Raw genomic sequence first — 21,876 nt, 5'->3', positions numbered from 1 at the left:
TGGTCCTGTTATTGTGAAAAAGTTATGTGTGTGTGTGTGTGTGCGTGCGTGCTTGTGTGCGCAAGCGTGCGTACGCAAGCGTGCGTGCGTGCGTGCGTGCGCATGCTTGAGTGTTTGTGTGTGTGTGTGCATGTTAAATGACCCTTAACGGAAGTTCTCAAGCGCAAACATCACAAAAACAAACCATAAAACTAGTGACAACGATGCTGCCAGTAGACAACGCTGGTGTAAATAATTATGTAGCAGTTAAAAAAACAACATTAAAGCAACACTATTCAAAAACCATCAGGCCAGAGTTTATTTTAGTGTTGCCAGAGTTTGTGAGGGAAATAAGCCACCAGGTCTAGGAAAACAAGCCCAAAAGAAGCGACTATAATATACTGTAGGCCGCATTAGACCTGTAAAGTGTAAACATGTGTATAATATTATATTATATATATTATATTATCTATTTGAAAATAGCTGATCTACAAGCGTGAGCCTGTCCCTTTGTGTGGTCGCTCCTCCGGGACCACACAGCTGTGTGGTCGCTCCTCCGGGACCACACAGCTGTGCCGATAGAATATAGTCTACTTCTGGGGAGGGGGATGATGATGTCCACGGCAGAAGTGAGCCCTCCGGCCTGATTCATGCATTTTGATGTGTAACGTCCAACGGTTGGTTCCAACCGCAGGTCTCTGGGACCGTTCCAGCGGGGAGGAGTGGACACTCGGCCTGTGTCTCGGGGAAGGTCATGTTTATCCATGGAGGAGGATGGAACATTGTGAATGGATGCACACAATAAAATAGCCCCCCTAGTGTCTGTGTGTTTTAAACATGAACACACCGGCCTGGCTTCTCTGCTGTGGATACTAGAGTAGTGTCTTGTGTGTTTTAAACATGAACACACTGGCCTGGAAGGAGAGAGCTGGTTCTGCATGGAGGAGCCATATATGTGTGACCCATTAAGTAAGGAGGAGTCTATCTCCTGCTGCCACTTATGTCCCTGGACAGAGCTACAGTCCCTGCTACAGAGCTGACAATGAGGTTATATCTTCCCTTCTTCTCTGGAGTCCTGCCTCAAACCAGACCAGAGGTAGTAAACTGTGGTTCCTTGATGTCATCGCTAGTAGGGACACATGCATCAGTAAGCGGTCGAAAAATGATGATGATGATCTCCTGTTGCCACTTACGTCCATGGACATGACTCTAGTAGAGCTGCAAAAACAAACATGAGTCAAACGATTTAGCCATTTCTTAAAGCGTTGCTGAACTTTGGCAGAACCCTGCTGCAGGTGAAACTAAACATATTCTGGTCCTGTTATCGTGAAAAAGTTATATGTGTTATAAGAGTTCAGGACAAAAAGACTGTATAGGAGAGGCTATAGCGCCCCTATATAAAGAGAGAGAGAGAGAGAGAGAGAGAGAGAGAGAGAGAGAGAGAGAGAGAGAGAGAGAGAGAGAGAGCGAGAGAGAGAGAGCGAGAGAGAGAGAGAGAGAGAGAGAGACAGTCTTGGCTGCATGGGGTGCTCCCTTGGTGCGCTGCCAGGCAGAAACACAGTGAAGTGACACATTGAGAAGTCACTGACATTTCACAGTACAGGAAAGCCCTCAGTGTTAATAAAACAATAAAGAAGCACGCATGGAGAAATTAATTAAACAATACACGGAGACATGAATTAATCCATTCTGGGCGGGAACCCCTTTTGGTGTTTTAAGCATTATGTTGTACTTTAGCTGTTGAAAAATAGCAGATCTACAAGCTCATAGCGCGGCACCGAGTCTGGTGCCTCGCGATAGGTCTGCTATTTTTTAAAAATCGTGAAAATGTGGCGCTAATCTTTGAATATATATTCTTTCAGAGCGAACGTTTTTAACTCAAATATTTTGTTCCTGCATATTTTCGTATGGGGGTCGGCGGCCAATTACATATCATTTTTGGGGTCCTTGACATGAAAATGAAACATGGGGTTTTTCAGAAAACTGTCAGGATTTAGAAGATATTGTAGAATGGTCCTCAGGTCTAAAGGGGTTAAACAGAATGAAGTGTGCCGTACGGTATGGGGTGTCATGACATTCACGAGAGGAGATGGAGAGGAAGACAAACTGCAGACACACATTATATACTGCCAATGGCCAGAGGTGGGGGAAGTACTGTGTTTTACTTTAGTAAAAGTATCAATACTGCTACATGTAGAAATACTCTGATACAAGTAAAAATCACACCCGTGTGAACTGAGTGGTGCAAGGTCTTATATAGCCTGATCAGCTGTGGTCTGACGTAATGTCAGTGACCATAGTAACCATGCTCATTCTTTTGCGGGACAGGTACACACACACACACACACACACACACACACACACACACACACACACACACACACACACACACACACACACACACACACACACACACACACACACACACACACACACACACACACACACACACACACACACACACACAGGTACTAACAAAGCCAGTTGTTGGAGTGGTTTGCACCACTCAAAAGATTCTTCAAAAATAGCAGATTGCTTGGTTTCTCCAAATAAATCATAACCTATTTTTGAGTGGTGTAAACCACTCCTACAACTGGCTTTGTTAGTCTGTCTGTCTGTGCTCAAAAAATGAGCATGGTTGATGCTGATTGGTTGATGCCGATTTCATTACGTCAGACATTACGTCAGACCACAGCTGATCAGTCTATATAAGACCTTACACCACTCAGTTCACACGGGTGTGATTTTTTATATATACTATAACAACGCGTTGTGCTGCGACGCGCTGTGAGCTTGTAGATCGGCTATTTTCAGCAAGTGTAAAAACAGTCATTACGACGGCATCAAGGCCCGTCAAAATACATTTTAGTCGACTAAATCAACTGTAGATTTAGTGGACTAAAACCTTATGATATTTAGTCGACTAAAACTAGACTAACACTAAGACATTCCAGGTGACAAAAATGTGACTAAAACTAAATTAAAACTATTTCAAGAGACTAATGACTAAAACTAGACTAACACTAAGACATTCCATGTGACTAAAATGTGACTAAAACTAAATGAAAACTATTTCAAGCGACTAATGACTAAAACCAAAAACGAAATGTGCTGCCAAAAACAACCCAACACAACTGTACCGTATACAATTACAACTAGACCGGTGTCTGTCGGGCAACGGCCTATTTGGGAACGATGCAGGTTGGGAAACATGAAAATGGGGAAAGCATACCCCACCCATACCCTAGTATGCAATACCCGTTACATCCGTTGTCAAATAGCAGCAGTGGTATAAACGTCTGTGGATAATGGTGGAGAATGTCTGAAGAAGAGAAGAGTGCTTCTGACTGAAGAAGAGTGCTTCTGACTGAAGAAGAGTGCTTCTGACTGAAGAAGAGTGCTTCTGACTGAAGAAGAGTGCTTCTGACTGAAGAAGAGTGCTTCTGACTGAAGAAGAGTGCTTCTGACTGAAGAAGAGTGCTTCTGACTGTGAAGAGTGCTTCAGACTGTGAAAAGAAGAGTGCTTCTGACTGAAGAAGAGTGCTTCTGACTGTGAAGAGTGCTTCAGACTGTGAAAAGAAGAGTGCTTCAGACTGTGAAAAGAAGAAGAGTGCTTCTGACTGTGAAAAGAAGAGTGCTTCTGACTGTGAAAAGAAGAGTGCTTCTGACTGTGAAAAGAAGAGTGCTTCTGACTGTGAAAAGAAGAGTGCTTCTGACTGTGAAAAGAAGAGTGCTTCTGACTGTGAAAAGAAGAGTGCTTCTGACTGTGAAAAGAAGAGTGCTTCTGACTGTGAAAAGAAGAGTGCTTCTGACTGTGAAAAGAAGAGTGCTTCTGACTGTGAAAAGAAGAGTGCTTCTGACTGTGAAAAGAAGAGTGCTTCTGACTGTGAAAAGAAGAGTGCTTCTGACTGTGAAAAGAAGAGTGCTTCTGACTGTGAAAAGAAGAGTGCTTCTGACTGTGAAAAGAAGAGTGCTTCTGACTGTGAAAAGAAGAGTGCTTCTGACTGTGAAAAGAAGAGTGCTTCTGACTGTGAAAAGAAGAGTGCTTCTGACTGTGAAAAGAAGAGTGCTTCTGACTGTGAAAAGAAGAGTGCTTCTGACTGTGAAAAGAAGAGTGCTTCTGACTGTGAAAAGAAGAGTGCTTCTGACTGTGAAAAGAAGAGTGCTTCTGACTGTGAAAAGAAGAGTGCTTCTGACTGTGAAAAGTGGACTGACTGTGTAATAAAATGGCAGGTGTGGGGTTGGTTGCGGTGGTGAGGTGGAACGTGTGTGGAATTTGAAGTCGGTGGGGCGAACGGTTCTCGAGTTACGTGGATTACAGGCGTACGTACGTACAGACATACGTACGTACATGTATGTTGTATACGTACACATGTAGTGATTTGGTGCATTTATTGTAAGATAATCCAAATCTACAATAATTAAAGTAACTAGTAACTATAAAGTGTATTATAGTGGAGTAAAAGTATGATATTTGCCTCTGGGATGTAGTGGAAGTACAAGTAAAAGTATACAGACATTTGGAAATACCCCTGCAGTACTTCATGAGTAAAAGGACTATTATTTCCTATTTACTGGTAAACACAGCTCACTTATCTGCTCTATTCCTCGGGGGCTGGCAGACTGCACTCCTCTTATCCGCTGGCTTTTTATTGGATGTCACAGCGAGACTCTGCATGCGACGGCCATTCTCTCCCCGTCCCTCCTAGTAAGTTTATCAGCTTAACACATTCTGGGCGGGAACCCCTGTTGGTGTTTTAAGCGTTATGTTATGCTTTAGCTGTTGAAAAATAGAAGATCTACAAGCTCATAGTGCGGCACCGAGTGCCGCGCTACGAGCTTGTATGTCTGCTATTTTTTGAAAAATGGTGAAAATGTGGCGCAAATCTTTGAATATATATTATTTCAGAGCGAACGTTTTAAACTCAAATCTTTGCGCCTGGAACAACATATTTTCAGATGGGGGTCGGCGGCCGATTACATATAATATTTGGGGTTCCTTGACATGAAAAACTTTGAGAACCACCGACATAGAAACATGAGGTTTTTCAGAAAACCGTCAGGATTTAGAAGACATTTTGTAGAATCGTCTTCAGGTCGAAATGGGTTAATTAAAATGGGGCTGCCAGATGGCAGCGAGTGGCCGTTGCCCGTCTTGCTTCTGGGCTGAAGCGCCGTGTGTCTGCCGGTAAATGCCCCCCCCCCCCCCGGCCCCGCTACAACGTTATTCGTTAACTTTTCACATGCCACTATATTTACTCCTGCGCTCTACGCCTCCCTTGCCGGGGATTCCAATCTAATGGTTCTCTCAGAGGCCTGTAAAGGAAGGGTTGTCCGCACACTGTCTCTGCTCCCTGCAGGTCATTTGTAAGTGGTGCAACCACTTCCTTAAGTGACTATGTGTGTGGGTGGATGGGTGGCTGGGTGGGTGGCTGGCTGGCTGGGTGCGTCTGAGCACGAAAACAGCATGGTTGTTTTTCACCACCTGTGCGCAACCTAACACACACACAAACACACACGCACATATTAACTGTATATGATTTTGGGTGTGCCAGTATAGTACAGTGACAGTACAGTACAGTATAGAGGGTACAGTAGAGGGACCCCCACACGGTAACTCTGTCATTTCTCAACCGTTTCGGACGGGGGGCGGCTCACCGGAATCGGGCGGGCACCCTGGGTGCGTTCCTGTGGGTCTGGAACTCCCCCCCCCCCCCCCCCGGGGACCCCTACGCGGAGTTGCACCACTTACTTCACACGGGTGTGATTTTATTTAGTACAACGTTTCGACCCTGACGAAGACCAGTAAGGGTCGAAACGTTGTACTAAATACAAATTTCCTGGGAGCTGCAGAGACACAGTGTGCGGACAACCCTTCCTTTTCATTGTAGGTATATTTTTGTCCAGCACCTTTACAATTTCTGGAGATGTGCGTGCTTCCTGTTGGATCCTTTCTCTCGGAGGCCTGGCCATGCCAATAATGTTTTTAGATTATTTTGTGTTTGTTTTTTCTTAATATTTTAACAGAATTGTTGAAATCTATGGGGTATTATTATTGCGGTTATTATTAGTACCATTATTGTTATTATTTGATTTATTTTGTGATTATATATATATTTGTTTCTTTTCATCTATGCTTGCATACACTCAGTCAGCATGCACTGTTACAATGGAATATATAGACTGTATGGACACTTATGGCCGCAGACCCTGGAATGGGAGGGGGGAGGGGAGGGGAGGGTGGCGGGTTATATGTATGTATACACAGACATAAAAATCACACCTGTGTGAACTGAGTGGTGTAAGGCACGGGTTATCAACCGGTGGGTCGCGACCCCTCGGGGGGTCGCCAAATTATTTTAGGGGGTCCCCAAATTATTAAAAAAAAAAAAAAGATTTATTTTGTATTTATTTTTTAAGGATTTTTCAAAAATAGCAGACCTACAAGCTCGTAGCGCGCCACTCGGTGGCGCGCTACGAGCTTGTAGATCTGCTATTTTTAAATAGCTAAATTATAACAATGGTTAAAACACCAAAAGGGGTTCCCGCCCAAAATGGGTTAAGGTTATTGTAGCAGTCAATTTATATTGGGGGTCGGGAGGGGGCGGGGCAGGGGTCCCGAGACGTTGCCAAAGCATTTCCGGGGGTCCCCGGCCAAAAACGTTGAGAACCCCTGGTGTAAGGTATTATGTGGTCTGATGTAATGTCTGACGTAATGAAATCAGTATCAACCAATCAGCATCAACCATGCTCATTTTGTCTGCACAGACAGACAGACAGACTAACAAAGCCAGTTGTAGGAGTGGTTTACACCACTCAAAAAGGGGGTAAAAATGGCATGAGAATAACTGTAAAAAACCCAGAGAGGGGAGAGTTAAATGCATGGCAGAGATGCAAAGTGTGATCAAGAAGGATTTACAACAACAACACGCACAGACCCGTGTGAAGTGAGAGGCGCTCTTATCATCGTACATCATCATGACATAAAATAGACATGCGGGGCTCCATCTTGCGCCACCCCTTACCCCTCATCCCTAAACTTATTTGCCATTTTTGAGTGGTGTAAACCACTCCTACAACTGGCTTTGTTAGTGCAGAAAAAATGAGCATGGTTGCTACGGTCACCCAGTTCATCCGAGGGTGATTTCCACTCCTACAGCTGGCTTTGTTAGTCTGTGCAGAAAAAATGAGCATGGTTGCTACGGTCACCCAGTTCATCCGGGTGTGATTTCATTACGTCAGACATTACGTCAGACCACAGCTGATCAGTCTATATAAGACCTTACACCACTCAGTTCACACGGGTGTGATATTTTTTACTATTTTAAAACATTTCAAAATATTGCAACTAGCCAATCTACATCAACACGTTGTTAGCCTGTAGATCGGCTATTTGTACTATTTTAAAATGTTTTAAAATAGTAAAAAATGGCAATTAAGTTTAGGGATAAGGGGTAAGGGGTGGCGCAAGATATAAGGCTATATTTGCTCAGACACTATGACGTAAAACTGTCCATTCATTGTCGATGGGAATGTAATGTTTGTGTAGGACAAACACTAAAAGCTGGACATAGGAGGGGCTATACAGCGCCCCTAAAAAACAAAAAAAACATTAGTACTCGGAAAGTGTCTGTGTGTGCGTGCGTGTATGCGTGCGTGCGTGCACGTGAGAGTGTGTATGCGTGCGTGTAAGCGTGCATGTGAGAGTGTGTGTGCGCGTGCGTGCGTGTGAGAGTGTGTGTGCGACTGTACAGCGGGGAAACATATTCATTAATTGAATTATAAAATCAATTGCTACAGTGCTGCTGGTCAGAGTGATGTTGATGTGGAGCCAAAGGGGGATTTTTATGGTCTGGGAGAACGCTGACAGAGCATCCACTCCCCCCCCGACACAGCATCCATGAACCACTCCGCTCTTCTGCCCGTGCTTTCCCCAAATGGGGGTTTTCTCTCTCTCTCTCTCTCTCTCGCTCTCTCTCTCTCTCTCTCTTGTATCGTTTTATTTTACATGTACGTAATGAATGATTTACAATACAATAAATAGGCTAAAACAAAATTCATTGCACTTGAATGAAATTAAATTACCCATACACTGTATATACTTCCACATTAAAAGGACCACTTCACCACTTTTCAACATGAAGCAAAATGGGCAATAGGCCTATCTCACAGCCCACTTTCCACGCCCACTTCCGGTAGATGGTGTCATTTAACATTAGGCATTTACACTTTTTTTCTCTAGAGAATCTAAGTACATTTCCTAATGTTAAAATGTCAAAGACCGATAATAATATGAAGAAAACCAAATGGTATAACAACTCAAATAAGTAGAATAAACCTTACCTTTACAAAACGGTAGTTTGTGGCTTGTGAAAATACCTCTTTTAACATGGAAGCCTATATGGACCGGAAAAAAAATAACACCACTAGCTCTAAAAGGGGGCGTAAAAAGGGGGCGGGGAAATGCTGTGAGATAGGCCTATGTCTGTGTCTCATAGGAGGACTGTGGGCAGTTCCAGCAGGGGGAGTCGTTTACCAGGCTACTGTATGTCCTGCACCTCCCTGCATGTGTGCAGTACTGTCCGGGTGAACAAAGCCAAACACCACATCTGGAATGCCAGTATTGCCATATTCCAACGTCCTGATAACGGTTGATTTTGTGTATTTAATGCAGTGATAACATGTGAACCTATTGAACCCATACAGCCACCCTGTCACAACTCACATCCTACTATGAACCCATACAGCCACCCTGTCACAACTCACATCCTATATGAATCCATACAGCCACCCTGTCACAACTCACATCCTATATGAACCCATACAGCCACCCTGTCACAACTCACATCCTATATTAACCCATACAGCCACCCTGTCACAACTCACATCCTACAATGAACCCATACAGCCACCCTGTCACAACTCACATCCTACTATGAACCCATACAGCCACCCTGTCACAACTCACATCCTACAATGAACCCATACAGCCACCCTGTCACAACTCACATCCTACAATGAACCCATACAGCCACCCTGTCACAACTCACATCCTATATGAACCCATACAGCCACCCTGTCACAACTCACATCCTACAATGAACCCATACAGCCACCCTGTCACAACTCACATCCTACAATGAATTCATACAGCCACCCTGTCACAACTCACATCCTACAATGAACCCATACAGCCACCCTGTCACAACTCACATCCTACAATTAATTCATACAGCCACCCTGTCACAACTCATATCCTACTATGAACCCATGAAGCCAACCTGTCACAACTCACATCCTACTATGAACCCATACAGCCACCCTGTCACAACTCACATCCTACAATGAACCCATACAGCCACCCTGTCACAACTCACATCCTACAATGAACCCATACAGCCACCCTGTCACAACTCACATCCTACATGAACCCATACAGCCACCCTGTCACAACTCACATCCTACATGAACCCATACAGCCACCCTGTCACAACTCACATCCTATATGAACCCATACAGCCACCCTGTCACAACTCACATCATATATGAACCCATACAGCCACCCTGTCACAACTCACATCCTACTATGAACCCATACAACCACCCTGTCACAACTCACATCCTACAATGAACCCATACAGCCACCCTGTCACAACTCACATCCTATATGAACCCATACAGCCACCCTGTCACAACTCACATCCTACAATGAACCCATACAGCCAACCTGTCACAACTCACATCCTACTATGAACCCATACAGCCACCCTGTCACAACTCACATCCTACAATGAACCCATACAGCCACCCTGTCACAACTCACATCCTACAATGAATTCATACAGCCACCCTGTCACAACTCACATCCTATATGAACCCATACAGCCACCCTGTCACAACTCACATCCTACAATGAACCCATACAGCCACCCTGTCACAACTCACATCCTACAATGAATTCATACAGCCACCCTGTCACAACTCACATCCTACAATGAACCCATACAGCCACCCTGTCACAACTCACATCCTACAATGAATTCATACAGCCACCCTGTCACAACTCATATCCTACTATGAACCCATGAAGCCACCCTGTCACAACTCACATCCTACTATGAACCCATACAGCCACCCTGTCACAACTCACATCCTACAATGAACCCATACAGCCACCCTGTCACAACTCACATCCTATATGAACCCATACAGCCACCCTGTCACAACTCACATCCTATATGAACCCATACAGCCACCCTGTCACAACTCACATCCTACAATGAATCCATACAGCCACCCTGTCACAACTCATATCCTACAATGAACCCATACAGCCACCCTGTCACAACTCACATTCTATATGAACCCATACAGCCACCCTGTCACAACTCACATCCTACTATGAACCCATACAGCCACCCTGTCACAACTCACATCCTACAATGAATCCATACAGCCACCCTGTCACAACTCACATCCTATATGAACCCATACAGCCACCCTGTCACAACTCACATCCTACAATGAACCCATACAGCCACCCTGTCACAACTCACATCCTACAATGAACCCATACAGCCACCCTGTCACAACTCACATCCTATATGAACCCATACAGCCACCCTGTCACAACTCACATCCTACAATGAACCCATACAGCCACCCTGTCACAACTCACATCCTATATGAACCCATACAGCCACCCTGTCACAACTCACATCCTACAATGAACCCATACAGCCACCCTGTCACAACTCACATCCTACAATGAACCCATACAGCCAACGCACACAGAACAGATCGACGCCATGCAGTCTTCGATTCCAATTGAACATTTGGAGTTGAAGGCTGTCATGTCAGAGCCCAAAACCTCTACCTTGAACTTTAAATAAATAGCTTCAAGTGCCACATGCACATACAGAATACAGTACATAATGTAGAATGTACATACATGTACTGTTCCCTGTTACAACTCACTATACCTTCAACACCAGATACACAACACAACAAACTCTAGGTTCAGCCTTCAAATCCAGAGGCAGAAAAAACAGCCAGTGAACATATTTCATTGCCACCCACCTGTCATTGGGTCCCAAAATGACAGCAATAGTACAATGGCTTGAACCACATTAGTAACACACAGCATAACAACACAACCACATTAGTATAACACACAGCATAACAACACAACCACATTAGTATAACACACAGCATAACAACACAACCACAATAACACACAGCATAACAACACAACCACAATAACACACAGCATAACAACACAACCACATTAGTATAACACACAGCATAACAACACAACCACAATAACACACAGCATAACAACACAACCACAATAACACACAGCATAACAACACAACCACAATAACACACAGCATAACAACACAACCACATTAGTATAACACACAGCATAACAACACAACCACATTAGTATAACACACAGCAGCATAACAACACAACCACAATAACACACAGCATAACAACACAACCACATTAGTATAACACACAGCATAACAACACAACCACAATAACACACAGCATAACAACACAACCACATTAGTATAACACACAGCATAACAACACAACCACATTAGTATAACACACAGCATAACAACACAACCACAATAACACACAGCATAACAACACAACCACAATAACACACAGCATAACAACACAACCACAATAACACACAGCATAACAACACAACCACATTAGTATAACACACAGCATAACAACACAACCACAATAACACACAGCATAACAACACAACCACAATAACACACAGCATAACAACACAACCACATTAGTATAACACACAGCATAACAACACAACCACAATAACACACAGCATAACAACACAACCACAATAACACACAGCATAACAACACAACCACATTAGTATAACACACAGCATAACAACACAACCACAATAACACACAGCATAACAACACAACCACAATAACACACAGCATAACAACACAACCACATTAGTATAACACACAGCATAACAACACAACCACAATAACACACAGCATAACAACACAACCACAATAACACACAGCATAACAACACAACCACAATAACACACAGCATAACAACACAACCACAATAACACACAGCATAACAACACAACCACATTAGTATAACACACAGCATAACAACACAACCACAATAACACACAGCATAACAACACAACCACAATAACACACAGCATAACAACACAACCACAATAACACACAGCATAACAACACAACCACATTAGTATAACACACAGCATAACAACACAACCACAATAACACACAGCATAACAACACAACCACATTAGTATAACACACAGCATAACAACACAACCACATTAGTATAACACACAGCATAACAACACAACCACATTAGTATAACACACAGCATAACAACACAACCACAATAACACACAGCATAACAACACAACCACATTAGTATAACACACAGCATAACAACACAACCACATTAGTATAACACACAGCATAACAACACAACCACATTAGTATAACACACAGCATAACAACACAACCACAATAACACACAGCATAACAACACAACCACAATAACACACAGCATAACAACACAACCACAATAACACACAGCATAACAACACAACCACATTAGTATAACACACAGCAGCATAACAACACAACCACAATAACACACAGCATAACAACACAACCACAATAACACACAGCATAACAACACAACCACATTAGTATAACACACAGCATAACAACACAACCACAATAACACACAGCATAACAACACAACCACATTAGTATAACACACAGCATAACAACACAACCACAATAACACACAGCATAACAACACAACCACAATAACACACAGCATAACAACACAACCACATTAGTATAACACACAGCATAACAACACAACCACAATAACACACAGCATAACAACACAACCACAATAACACACAGCATAACAACACAACCACATTAGTATAACACACAGCATAACAACACAACCACAATAACACACAGCATAACAACACAACCACAATAACACACAGCATAACAACACAACCACATTAGTATAACACACAGCAGCATAACAACACAACCACAATAACACACAGCATAACAACACAACCACATTAGTATAACACACAGCATAACAACACAACCACAATAACACACAGCATAACAACACAACCACATTAGTATAACACACAGCATAACAACACAACCACATTAGTATAACACACAGCATAACAACACAACCACAATAACACACAGCATAACAACACAACCACATTAGTATAACACACAGCATAACAACACAACCACAATAACACACAGCATAACAACACAACCACATTAGTATAACACACAGCATAACAACACAACCACAATAACACACAGCATAACAACACAACCACAATAACACACAGCATAACAACACAACCACATTAGTATAACACAGCAGCATAACAACACAACCACAATAACACACAGCATAACAACACAACCACAATAACACACAGCATAACAACACAACCACATTAGTATAACACACAGCAGCATAACAACACAACCACAATAACACACAGCATAACAACACAACCACAATAACACACAGCATAACAACACAACCACATTAGTATAACACACAGCATAACAACACAACCACAATAACACACAGCATAACAACACAACCACAATAACACACAGCATAACAACACAACCACATTAGTATAACACACAGCAGACAACACAACCACAATAACACACAGCATAACAACACAACCACATTAGTATAACACACAGCATAACAACACAACCACAATAACACACAGCATAACAACACAACCACAATAACACACAGCATAACAACACAACCACAATAACACACAGCATAACAACACAACCACAATAACACACAGCATAACAACACAACCACATTAGTATAACACACAGCAGACAACACAACCACAATAACACACAGCATAACAACACAACCACAATAACACACAGCATAACAACACAACCACAATAACACACAGCATAACAACACAACCACAATAACACACAGCATAACAACACAACCACATTAGTATAACACACAGCATAACAACACAACCACAATAACACACAGCATAACAACACAACCACAATAACACACAGCATAACAACACAACCACAATAACACACAGCATAACAACACAACCACAATAACACACAGCATAACAACACAACCACAATAACACACAGCATAACAACACAACCACAATAACACACAGCATAACAACACAACCACATTAGTATAACACACAGCATAACAACACAACCACAATAACACACAGCATAACAACACAACCACATTAGTATAACACACAGCATAACAACACAACCACATTAGTATAACACACAGCATAACAACACAACCACATTAGTATAACACACAGCATAACAACACAACCACATTAGTATAACACACAGCATAACAACACAACCACATTAGTATAACACACAGCATAACAACACAACCACAATAACACACAGCATAACAACACAACCACAATAACACACAGCATAACAACACAACCACAATAACACACAGCATAACAACACAACCACATTAGTATAACACACAGCATAACAACACAACCACAATAACACACAGCATAACAACACAACCACATTAGTATAACACACAGCATAACAACACAACCACAATAACACACAGCATAACAACACAACCACATTAGTATAACACACAGCATAACAACACAACCACAATAACACACAGCATAACAACACAACCACATTAGTATAACACACAGCATAACAACACAACCACAATAACACACAGCATAACAACACAACCACAATAACACACAGCATAACAACACAACCACATTAGTATAACACACAGCATAACAACACAACCACAATAACACACAGCATAACAACACAACCACATTAGTATAACACACAGCATAACAACACAACCACAATGACACACAGCATAACAACACAACCACAATAACACACAGCATAACAACACAACCACAATAACACACAGCATAACAACACAACCACATTAGTATAACACACAGCATAACAACACAACCACATTAGTATAACACACAGCATAACAACACAACCACATTAGTATAACACACAGCAGCATAACAACACAACCACATTAGTATAACACACAGCAGCATAACAACACAACCACAATAACACACATCATAACAACACAACTACATTAGTATAACACACAGCATAACAACACAACCACATTAGTATAACACACAGCAGCATAACCACACAACCACATTAGTATAACACACAGCATCATAACAACACAACCACAATAACACACATCATAACAACACAACTACATTAGTATAACACACAGCATAACAACACAACTACATTAGTATAACACACAGCATAACAACACAACCACATTAGTATAACACACAGCAGCATAACAACACAACCACATTAGTATAACACACAGCATCATAACAACACAACCACATTAGTATAACACACAGCAGCATAACAACACAACCACATTAGTATAACACACAGCATCATAACAACACAACTACATTAGTATAACACACAGCATAACAACACAACTACATTAGTATAACACACAGCATAACAACACAACCACATTAGTATAACACACAGAACCACACAACCACAATAACACACAGCATAACAACACAACCACATTAGTATAACACACAGCAGCATAACAACACAACCACATTAGTATAACACACAGAACCACACAACCACAATAACACACAGCATAACAACACAACCACATTAGTATAACACACAGCAGCATAACAACACAACCACATTAGTATAACACACAGCAGCATAACAACACAACCACATTAGTATAACACACAGCAGCATAACAACACAACCACATTAGTATAACACACAGCAGCATAACAACACAACCACATTAGTATAACACACAGCAGCATAACAACACAACCACATTAGTATAACACACAGCAGCATAACAACACAACCACATTAGTATAACACACAGCAGCATAACAACACAACCACATTAGTATAACACACAGCAGCATAACAACACAAGGACATTAGTATAACACACAGCATAACAACACTACCACATTAGTATAACACACAGCAGCATAACAACACAACCACATTAGTATAACACACAGCAGCATAACAACACAAGGACATTAGTATAACACACAGCATAACAACACTACCACATTAGTATAACACACAGCAGCATAACAACACAACCACATTAGTATAACACACAGCAGCATAACAACACAAGGACATTAGTATAACACACAGCATAACAACACAACCACATTAGTATAACACACAGCAGCATAACAACACAAGGACATTAGTATAACACACAGCAGCATAACAACACAACCACATTAGTATAACACACAGCATAACAACACAACCACATTAGTATAACACACAGCATAACAACACAACCACATTAGTATAACACACAGCATAACAACACAACCACAATAACACACAGCATAACAACACAACCACATTAGTATAACACACAGCATAACAACACAACCACATTAGTATAACACACAGCATAACAACACAACCACAATAACACACAGCATAACAACACAACCACAATAACACACAGCATAACAACACAACCACAATAACACACAGCATAACAACACAACCACATTAGTATAACACACAGCATAACAACACAACCACATTAGTATAACACACAGCATAACAACACAACCACAATAACACACAGCATAACAACACAACCACAATAACACACAGCATAACAACACAACCACAATAACACACAGCATAACAACACAACCACATTAGTATAACACACAGCATAACAACACAACCACAATAACACACAGCATAACAACACAACCACAATAACACACAGCATAACAACACAACCACAATAACACACAGCATAACAACACAACCACAATAACACACAGCATAACAACACAACCACAATAACACACAGCATAACAACACAACCACAATAACACACAGCATAACAACACAACCACATTAGTATAACACACAGCATAACAACACAACCACAATAACACACAGCATAACAACACAACCACATTAGTATAACACACAGCATAACAACACAACCACATTAGTATAACACACAGCATAACAACACAACCACAATAACACACAGCATAACAACACAACCACAATAACACACAGCATAACAACACAACCACATTAGTATAACACACAGCATAACAACACAACCACAATAACACACAGCATAACAACACAACCACAATAACACACAGCATAACAACACAACCACAATAACACACAGCATAACAACACAACCACAATAACACACAGCATAACAACACAACCACAATAACACACAGCATAACAACACAACCACATTAGTATAACACACAGCATAACAACACAACCACATTAGTATAACACACAGCATAACAACACAACCACAATAACACACAGCATAACAACACAACCACATTAGTATAACACACAGCATAACAACACAACCACAATAACACACAGCATAACAACACAACCACAATAACACACAGCATAACAACACAACCACATTAGTATAACACACAGCATAACAACACAACCACATTAGTATAACACACAGCATAACAACACAACCACAATAACACACAGCATAACAACACAACCACAATAACACACAGCATAACAACACAACCACAATAACACACAGCATAACAACACAACCACAATAACACACAGCATAACAACACAACCACAATAACACACAGCATAACAACACAACCACAATAACACACAGCATAACAACACAACCACAATAACACACAGCATAACAACACAACCACAATAACACACAGCATAACAACACAACCACAATAACACACAGCATAACAACACAACCACAATAACACACAGCATAACAACACAACCACATTAGTATAACACACAGCATAACACAACCACAATAACACACAGCATAACAACACAACCACAATAACACACAGCATAACAACACAACCACATTAGTATAACACACAGCATAACAACACAACCACATTAGTATAACACACAGCATAACAACACAACCACAATAACACACAGCATAACAACACAACCACAATAACACACAGCATAACAACACAACCACATTAGTATAACACACAGCATAACAACACAACCACAATAACACACAGCATAACAACACAACCACAATAACACACAGCATAACAACACAACCACATTAGTATAACACACAGCATAACAACACAACCACAATAACACACAGCATAACAACACAACCACAATAACACACAGCATAACAACACAACCACAATAACACACAGCATAACAACACAACCACATTAGTATAACACACAGCATAACAACACAACCACAATAACACACAGCATAACAACACAACCACAATAACACACATCATAACAACACAACCACAATAACACACAGCATAACAACACAACCACATTAGTATAACACACAGCATAACAACACAACCACAATAACACACAGCATAACAACACAACCACATTAGTATAACACACAGCATAACAACACAACCACATTAGTATAACACACAGCATAACAACACAACCACATTAGTATAACACACAGCATAACAACACAACCACATTAGTATAACACACAGCAGCATAACAACACAACCACATTAGTATAACACACAGCATAACAACACAACCACAATAACACACAGCATAACAACACAACCACATTAGTATAACACACAGCATAACAACACAACCACAATAACACACAGCATAACAACACAACCACAATAACACACAGCATAACAACACAACCACAATAACACACAGCATAACAACACAACCACATTAGTATAACACACAGCAGCATAACAACACAACCACAATAACACACAGCATAACAACACAACCACATTAGTATAACACACAGCAGCATAACAACACAACCACATTAGTATAACACACAGCAGCATAACCACACAACCACAATAACACACAGCATAACAACACAAGCAGCAGCAGCAAATAAAAGGTTTCTCACCTTGAGTCGTCTTGTACTTGACTTCATCAGTGGTGTAAATATGGCCTCAGGCAACATGATCATGATCCGGAGAGCGCTGGTAATGGCAGGAACAACCTCTGAATGACAGAAAGAAAGAAAGAAAGAAAGAAAGAAAGAGGCAAATGAAACATGCACAATAAAAGATCTACGCCTAGAAACCTGACTATTGCAAATTGAGAGTCAATAGAAAAATCTGTACGCGAACACTTTGTTCCAATATCTCCCTCATGATTGACAAACAGTGATGGATTAATTTACTGAACTAACAATTAACGCACTGTGAAATATTTGTATAGTATATCTGAACCTCATAACTCCAAAATGTTCATTTTTCAGGACATGAAAAATATACATTTGTCAGGAAATATTATTTTTAAAAACAAAGCAATACAGTTGGTGTTGTGACTTTATATATTGTCAATTACTTCCATGAGAGGGGGAGAGGTGGTGGAGTTAGTTGCTTTAGCAGACATTTTGAGGGTCCAATGGAGTTAAGAGGTTTTGTCCAAAGCACTTTTTACTACTTTCCATTGGTTCAATATTTTCGAAACAATACACAGACGTAAAGGGTGTTCAATAGCACTGATTTATGAAAAAACAAACAGACGTAAAGGGTGTTCAATAGCACTGATTTATGAAACAACAGACAGACGTAAAGGGTGTTCAATAGCACTGATTTATGAAACAACACACAGACGTAAAGGGTGTTCAATAGCACTGATTTATGAAACAACAGACAGACGTAAAGGGTGTTCAATAGCACTGATTTATGAAACAACACACAGACGTAAAGGGTGTTCAATAGCACTGATTTATGAAACAACACACAGACGTAAAGGGTGTTCAATAGCACTGATTTATGCAAAACAAACCTCAAAAATTGAGTTATGAAGTTTCCTCCCGACAGCAGAGATATTCAAACATGTCCCTTTAACCATATGAACCACATATCTATATTGTGACAATTTGTGAGGTGGACATTAAGTGAAAACATTGCATCACTGAGATCCTGTTGAGTTGTGAGCTGGTGGTCTTAACAAAAAAAACATGCAGGCTTTAGACAAGGATATTTGGTGAGGGTCATCCCAGGTTGTTAGCCGCAATTTGCAACTCTAGATTTTTTTACAATGGGATGAATCTAGAGTTGCAATACCCTCCATTGACTCCCCACTCATCCAATTGTGTTTGCGATCTGCTTGTCTTAAACGATGTTAAACTCACCAACATTGCAGCTGTAGTCCAAGGTTGAATTATCCTCTTTCAATCTGCCGAGCTTGTTTTTCATAAAAATCCCCCGTAGACATGCTATGAGCTACTTTCTGTCCAAACTATTCCACAAGTGATATTCCGAGACGCCATTTTGTAATTTTTCAACAGGCCGTAAAACAAGACGTGTTGGAGAGCGCTTGTTTAATAGAAGGCTGTGCGTGACGGGGTGTTGCACTGCGTCGGCCACTTCTTATGAAACAAAAGCTCGGCAGATTGAAAGAGGATAAGTCAAGCTTTCTCTACAGCTGCAATGTTGGTGAGTTTAACGTTGTTTAATACAAGCAGATCGCAAGCGCAAATTGGGTGAATGGGGAGTCAATGGAGGGTATTGCAACTCTAGATTCATCCCATTATAAAAAAAATCTAGAGTTGCAAATTGCGGCTAAGCATGTCCATGTCAATGCTAGTAAGCATCTAACAGTAGGTAGGCTAACAGTTAGCCGCTAACTCACCTGCAGGGGAGAATTCACTCAGCTGGAAAGAAAATGGCCGCACAACAGTTTGTCATGGAGACAATTAAACTTCTCTTTCGGCTGTCAGTCTCAGTCGCAGTTTTAAATTTTCACTCCCTGATTGATAATAACGCACTGACAACTCCACTCAGCGTCCATGGTTGAATCGTATACGTTATATAAGTTGTTTATTTCACTTGCTTTGCTTCCAAACACAACAGAGATGTCTGTCTGTCTGCAGCAGGTCTAGGGGGAGGGGGCGGGGAAACAAGGATGATTTAAAGAGCACTGCCTGTCCTGAGCACTGGACAGTGTTGCCAACTCTTGTGAGAGAAATAAGCCAACCCATCTCCAAAAACAATCCCAAAACAAGCCAATTCTTGGCGAGAGAAAGTGAAAATAACCAATCTACAAGCTTACAATGTGACGCGAAGCGACATGATGTGAGCTTGTAGATCTGCCCTAGAATCTATAGGGCTAGCAGTTCTAAAACACTGGGGTCGGAGACACATTAATTTTGTATGGGTCTATTTATTTTTCGTTTTATATACATTTAGGCCTATAGCGTGTGAAAACGTGTACGTCACCAAGAGGGGGGCGGCGTCTGAAAAGCTAGGGACGGCCCTCTCGTGGGTATTAAATTCTAGCCCACATCACTCAGAATAGAGTGACGGTGGTATGTTTTTGTAAATATTGAGCTCGTTCTTGGCGACAACATAGTGAACCAACACCAGGATGGATAGAAAGAACGTCGGGCCCAAATACATTACAAGGACAAGGAAAATGTTGTGAACAAACACGGCTGTGCTAAGATACTTTGTTGAACGTTATGTCTCTGCGCCCGTGCACCGTACAGCCGAGATCCAAGACATTCTACGTATTTTTGTAAACTCGTCAATCTGGGTTCCTTGATGCTGTCTCCACACACACACACATACATACATGTGTGTGTGTGTGTGTGTGTGTGTGTGTGTGTGTGTGTGTGTGTG

The 21,876-nt window shown here is 41.2% G+C and overlaps 2 long non-coding RNA genes across 2 annotated transcripts in view; one reads left to right on the top strand and one right to left on the bottom strand.

The window, feature by feature from the left end:
* LOC306912408 overlaps window positions 1–21,876 on the top strand; it is a 330,734-nt gene that overhangs the window by 47,902 nt on the left and 260,956 nt on the right. The window lies entirely within an intron of this gene.
* Window positions 275–21,132, bottom strand: LOC306912407. Its single transcript, XR_013788373.1, has 3 exons — window positions 20,888–21,132; window positions 19,146–19,243; window positions 275–1,197 (listed from the first exon to the last, which is right to left on the bottom strand). It is a non-coding gene; the product is annotated as an uncharacterized lncRNA (long non-coding RNA).

This window comes from Electrona antarctica (assembly GCF_951216825.1).
Source record: "Electrona antarctica genome assembly, chromosome: 19".
NCBI lineage: Eukaryota > Metazoa > Chordata > Actinopteri > Myctophiformes > Myctophidae > Electrona > Electrona antarctica.
This window is presented reverse-complemented; position numbering and strand designations above follow the sequence as displayed.